The sequence below is a fragment of the Perognathus longimembris genome, chromosome 24 (assembly GCF_023159225.1).
Source record: "Perognathus longimembris pacificus isolate PPM17 chromosome 24, ASM2315922v1, whole genome shotgun sequence".
In the NCBI taxonomy this organism is placed as follows: domain Eukaryota; kingdom Metazoa; phylum Chordata; class Mammalia; order Rodentia; family Heteromyidae; genus Perognathus; species Perognathus longimembris.
This window is the reverse complement of record NC_063184.1, coordinates 1,494,207-1,500,639: the sequence shown is the minus strand read 5'-3', so window position 1 is coordinate 1,500,639 and position 6,433 is coordinate 1,494,207.

Below are 6,433 nucleotides of genomic sequence, written 5' to 3'. Positions count from 1 at the left end.
AACTCGGGGCCCGCGCCTGTGCCGTTCCAGCCCGGACTGGCTTTGAACCTCGCTCCTCAGCTCTCAGCCTCCTGAGCGGCGGGGACCCCCCGCCGGCCAGCGACCTCTGCGTCCTGGCGTGGAGCGTTCCTGCCCGGCGCTCTCACCCCACCTCTCCCCGCACCGCCTGCGCGGGGTGCCCAGGCCGCTGCTCACCGCGGTGCCCCGCCCTCGGCGCCCGAGCACTGTGGGCCGAGCACCCGAGGCGCTGCCGGATGAGGTTTACTTCACATCGTACTTTATTTTTCTGGTAGCAAAGCTTGAATTCAGGACCTTTTGTTTGCTAGACTTGCTAGCTTTGCTGGCACTCCACCGCTTGAGCCATGCACACGCACACACGCACGAACGCATGCATACACGCTCGCATGCACGCGCACACACGCACACACATGCACACACACGCACACACATGCATGCACACACGCACACGCATGCACACACACGCACACACATGCATGCACACACGCACACGCACACACCTCAAGGACAGACACCTTTCCTTGGTCCACAGTCACCCGCCCTCGCCCTGGCTGAAGCAGTGAGGGCCCCAGGGCAGCTGGAGAACGTTTACTTCAGTGTGTTGGGGGTGGGGGTGGGGAAGACATTACCTCACTATGCTGATTCTTGAAACTGTGAATTCATTTTACCCCAAATATATTCCCCCCATACCTCTCACCCCACCCCCTACCCCCACCGCCCAGGGATGTCTTCCTTCTCCAGGAGGATCTTTATTTACCTTTCTTCATTTTCTGACTTGGTGCCCGGCAGCTGGAACAGAAAACGAGAAGGGTAATGGGGGTCACCTGGACTCAGTGTCTCAGGTGGCAATAACCCACACACGACAGGAAGCGGGGCTCATTAGTGCAAGGAGGCATCGTGCAAAAGCTTGTCTACAGGCCCAACGCTAGCACACGGGCAGGAGTGAGATTCGTGCGGAACTTTCATAGCAACACACGGGAAGAACTGTATGTGTCAAAATGGTCTTGGCCATTTGTGTGTGTGTGTGTGTGTGCACTCACGTGCTGGTCCTAGGGCTCGAACTCAGGACCTAAGCACTGTCCCCGAGCTGTTTTGTACAAGTCTGTATTTACTCTACCACTTGACCCACAGCTCCACTTTTTTGGGGGGAGGGGGGTAATTAATTTGAGATAGTCTCACAGACTCTCCTTCCTGGGCTCAGCCCCCTACGGGTGTGAGCCTCCACCATGCTAACCCAGCTTCGAAGGTAGGTTGTCAGTGCAAAGCTGAAGCTGTAAACTCTGTTTCCTCTGGGGGAGAGGGAAAAAGGGAGAGGAAAAAGGGAAGACAGAAAAAGAGACACAGGGAGACAGGAGCTACCCTGTGTGTCTGTTTTTCTGTGTGCTGGTACTGGGGCTTGAACTTAGGGCCTCACGTTCTGCCTGGGCATTATTGCTCCAGGCTGGTACCCTACCACATAAGCCACATCTCCATTTCTGGCTTTTTGCTGCGTAACTGGAAGTAAGAGTCTCTCAGATTTGTCTCCCCAGGCTGGCCTGGAGCCTCCATTCTTAGCACTCAGCCTTTTGAGTAGCTGGAATTACAGGTGTGACTACTGACACCAGCATTTGACAAAACAAATTCTACTTCATAGATGAAATGATATTGCGGAGGGCAGGTGCGCATTCAGCACAATGCAAGACACAGCATGGCCCTGGTAAACACTTGGTAAATGACAGTCATTGCAGAATCATATGAAATTAAATTATTAGACTACCTACAGGCTTTGTTAAGGCTTAATAATACAATTTTTCCTATTTTCAGGTTCCCTTGTGTATATTACAATCAGCTTTGCAAATTGGTTTTGCAAAACAACTCTATTTTGCTCCAGTATTAGATTATCTGGCAAAATCTGTTTATACAGAGCCCATGTTGGCTCTTCATGGTCACCTCAGACACTTCTAAATGATCACATACCATCTGCTTCAGAACTTAGTTTAGATTTTGGTTTTTTCCTTTTTTTTTCCTTACCTGCAAACAATGGGATGTTCTGTAGTCCCCTTTAGTTTATAGCTTTCACCTTCTTTGCAGTTTGGGGAGTTTTTTAAACTATTTTTTTAAATGTTGGGTCTTTCCTTTATTGGTACTGGGGATTGAACCCAGGGCACTGTCGTTGTTAGGCAAGTTTTTTGCCACTGAGCTACATCTCAGCCTTTCTTTGCATTTTTGACTCTAAGAACTTCCATGTTCTTCAGGATGAAAGTCTGGCTCACATTCATTAGTAAGGAAGACCTTTAAGTATTTTCTACATCATTAAAAAAAAATGGGTGCCAGTGGCTCATGCATGTAATCCTAGTTACTCAGGAGGATGAGGTCTGAGGATGGAGGTTCAAAGCCAGCCCAGGCAGGAAAGTCCATGAGACTCTCATCTCCAATTAACCACCAGAAAACCAGAAGTGGCGCTGTGACTCAAAGTGGTCAAGCACTAGCCTTGAGCTGAAGAGCTCAGGGACAGCACCCAGGCCAAGTTCAAGTCCCAGGACTGATGAAAAATGCACCAATTCTGGGGCTTGAACTCAGGGCCTGGGCTCTGTCCCTGAGCTTTTTTGCTCAAGGTTAGTGCTCTACCAGTTGAGCCACAGCTTCACTTCTGGCTTTTTTGAGTAGTTTATTGGAAATAAGAGGCTCATGGGGTTTGCTGCCCAGACTGGATTCGAACCCCGATCCTCAGATCTCAGCCTCCTGAGTAGCTAGGATTACAGCCATGAGCCACCGGTGCCTGGCTGGCTCAAGGTTTTAGTGAAAGGAGTAAGATGACCACATTGTCCTTGAAAAGTATTTGGATTATACAACCAACACCAGATGCCTATTTCAAACCATAGCTCTGGATCAAATTGTAGGTTGGTGCAACATAAAATTAGATTTCTCATCTGTTAGGGGAAAAGTTCCAACAGGAAAATGTAGGTAGGAGATGAGCCAGAGAATGTGACTTTTTTTTCTGCCTCGTAAATAAATCCTATTTAACTAAGCCATATGTTTTGAAGGAGTTAAAAAATGAAAACATAAGACTTTTATATACCTGAATTCTTGACCATTAAAGTTCATGTACATTTGTACTTCTCAGTTATAAGTGGAGTTGTGGAAATAAGTCATTTTCTTTGTAGTAAGCCTTTCCACAAGACTTTTTCCTCAACAAATAATTTAAACATAGTAGAGGGGTAAGCTGTGCATACTTACTTTCTGTTGTTGCATCATTATTGTTTTGGCTTCAATAATACCAAAAGAGTAGAAGAAAAGTTCTGGAATATTAAAACAAATAGTCAAGCTGGATGCCGGTGGCCGTCGCCTGTAATCCTAGCTACTGAGGAGGTTGAGATCTGAGGATTGTGACTTGAAGTTCACCCAGGCAGCAAAGTCCGTGAGACTTACCTCAAATGAACCAAGAACATAAGTGGAGCTATGGCGTAAGCAGCAGAGCGCCAGACTTAACCAAGAAAAGCTAAAGGACAGTTTTCAGACCTGGAGTTCAAGCTCCACTACCAGCATTCACAACACACACACACACACACACACACACACACACACACACACACACACACACACACCCCATGTCAAGGATCTCCCTTTGTAGATTTTTCCAAGTATTAGCTGCAATGTTTGGAAAAGAGGATTACAGTTTATAACTTCATGTGGCCAAGATATCAGCTCATCTCTGCAATATAGTTTGCAAATGATGATTCTTTACTTCCGTGGAGCAATTTCAGTTCGACAGCCAGGATTGGGGTACCTCAGGATGGATTTAGCTTTGGTCACAGAACTTGTGCGTGGCAGCTCACCCCCTGTTCTCTTTCCACTTTTATTCTGGAACGCGGAGGGCTGTGAATGAATCACAGAAATCACAGAGCAGCTGCAAAACACGGGGGCAGCACTCCATAGACACTGTGTGGAAAACGAGCCAGGCAACTTGTGGGCTGGGATGGGAGAGGGAAAGGGGGGAAACGAAGGAAAAAGTGACATTGTCCAAAAAGAATACACTCATTACCTGGCTTATGAAATGAAAACCCCTCTATATAACACTTTTAAAAGAATAATTACATTTTAAAACTACATTTTAAAAAGAAAAAAAGTTGGCTGCCAGTGGCTCAGACCTATAATCCTAGCTACTCAGGAGGCTTAGATCTGAGGATTGCACACTAGAATGATGCACTAGCCTTAAGGGGACAAAAAAAAAAGAAGAAAGAAGGAAGGAAAGAAGAGAAAAAAGGAAGGAAGAAAGAAAGAAAAGCCAAGAAACAAGATGGGAGCAGTGAGAAAAGCAAATCAGAAATCCCACCATGGATTGGAACCCTCACCTCTTGTTTCAGCATTTAAAGTCTGCATGTGTATGTAAAAGCCTCTGCTTGTTTGCTGAGTTTAAATTGACGTACACCTCCTTCTTGATCAAACTAATGAAAATTGATTTTCTTACTTGATTTTTCTGCATCGTGTGTGTGTGTGTGTGTGTGTGTGTGTGGGTGTGTGTGTGTGTGTGTTACCAGTATTATAGCTTGAACTCAGTGCTTCACATTCTCCCTTGGCCTTTTTACTCAAGGCTAGCACTCTACCACTTGAGCCACACCTCTACTTCCTGCTTTTTGCTGGTTACTTGGAAGTAAGAGTCTCTCTGATGTGTCTCTTCCATCTAACTTTGAACCACGATCCTCAGATCTCAGCCTCCTGAGTAGCTAGGATTGTAGACCTGAGCCATCAGCATCGAACACTTTTCCACTTGTTGCTGCTTAATTGGAGATAAAGTCACATGGACTTTCCTGCCAGAGCTGGCTTCATGTTGTAACCCTTGGATTTCAGCCATCTGAGTAGCTAGGATTAAAAAGTGTGAGCCACTGGTGCCGGGCTAACGGAGACATTTTAAACTTGGTTTCTATCCTAAAGGGAATTAAGATTACATAAAAATAAACACAAACAGAGTGCCAGTGCCTCACCACTGTAATCCTAGCTGCTTAAGAGGCTGAGATTCAGGGGTTGCCTGTTTGAAGCCAGCATAGGCAGAAAAGTCCATGAGACTCCATCTCCAAAATGACCAGCAAGAAGCCAGACTGGGTGCGTGGCTTCAATGCTAGAGCTCCAGCTAAGCAAGCAAGCTGAGCAAGGCAGAGCCCTCAGCTCATCCCAGTGCCAGCCAAAAACAGAATAACTGAGCGAACAAATGAACAAGCAAGTAAATAAAATGTATAGCAAGAAGGATTGAGAGATATATTATACACAAATATGTAATAAGAAATATATATATATATATATATGAGGTGAGGCAGACCCAGAGCAACAAAGGTTGCCTCATTTCCCTCATTTGGGGTAGTTAGGATGTGCCTATAAATCTATCAGTAACCACACAGGGTGGTAAGCAAGCGGTTACAAATGAATTAACTGAAGTAGAATAAACTCTAAGGAGAGCCCAAACAGTGTCATTTTAAAAAAAAAATAAAGACTAGGTCAAAGCCCAACAAAATCAGCCTCAGGAAATGGGTACCTGCAAGAAGGTGGGGGGGGGGGAGTGAGACCCAGGGGAGAGAGGGAGATGAGTGGAGGGGGGAGGGGGAGAAGGCAGTTAAGAATTCATTGCACATACCAGAAACATTAAGAAAAGTGGGGGAAGAAAGAAGGGGTGACGGGAGTGGGGTGAAAATATCAAAGGGGGTGACACTGATCAAGATGCACTGTGTTCATAAACGGCCTTGTCAAATGGCAGCTGTTTCCATACATAACCTAAGAATTAAGAAACGAGAGGGGAGGGGGCGGGGGGAGGGCTGGGTGAGAATGATCAGGATGCACTGTATTCATTAGCTGCTTTGTGAAATGGCAAGTTCTTTGTACAGCTGCTGAAGTATGATAAAAATGTTCAGAAATTAAAGACAACACACAGATAGATAGACAGATAGAATGTAAGTCATGACTGTGATCGAGTAGCAAGGTCTTGTACCCTGGGTGGCAGCTCCTGGGCTGGCTGGCATGTGCAGTTTTAGAGCTTTCCGGGGAGTCGGGGCAGGCTTCCCCGGCCGGGCTCTCTCCCACGGGCCTGTCCGTGGGCATCGGGCATGGCACTGCGCAGGGAGAAGCAGCGGGAAGAGCTGGAGGGAGGCAGAGCCCTTGGCAGCCCAGCGCGTGGTGAAGTGGCCCCTGCAAGAAGAGTGCCAAGACTGTTTTGAGCTGCCAAGCAAGAAGGATTGTGGGTGGATGAGGAGACCGAAGAGGCAAAGGGAACAGGGCTAACTCATCTCCACCAGAGTGGCAAATAAGCAAAGGATGTCCCGGGAGAGGCCACACTGCAGGGAGTGGCAGGATCTGCATTAAGTGACAGACAACAGAAGGCAGGAAATCACCCAGCAGCTGGGTATAGGGCAGTCAAAGGGGGAGGAATGTCCAAGAAGCCCCAGGCGGG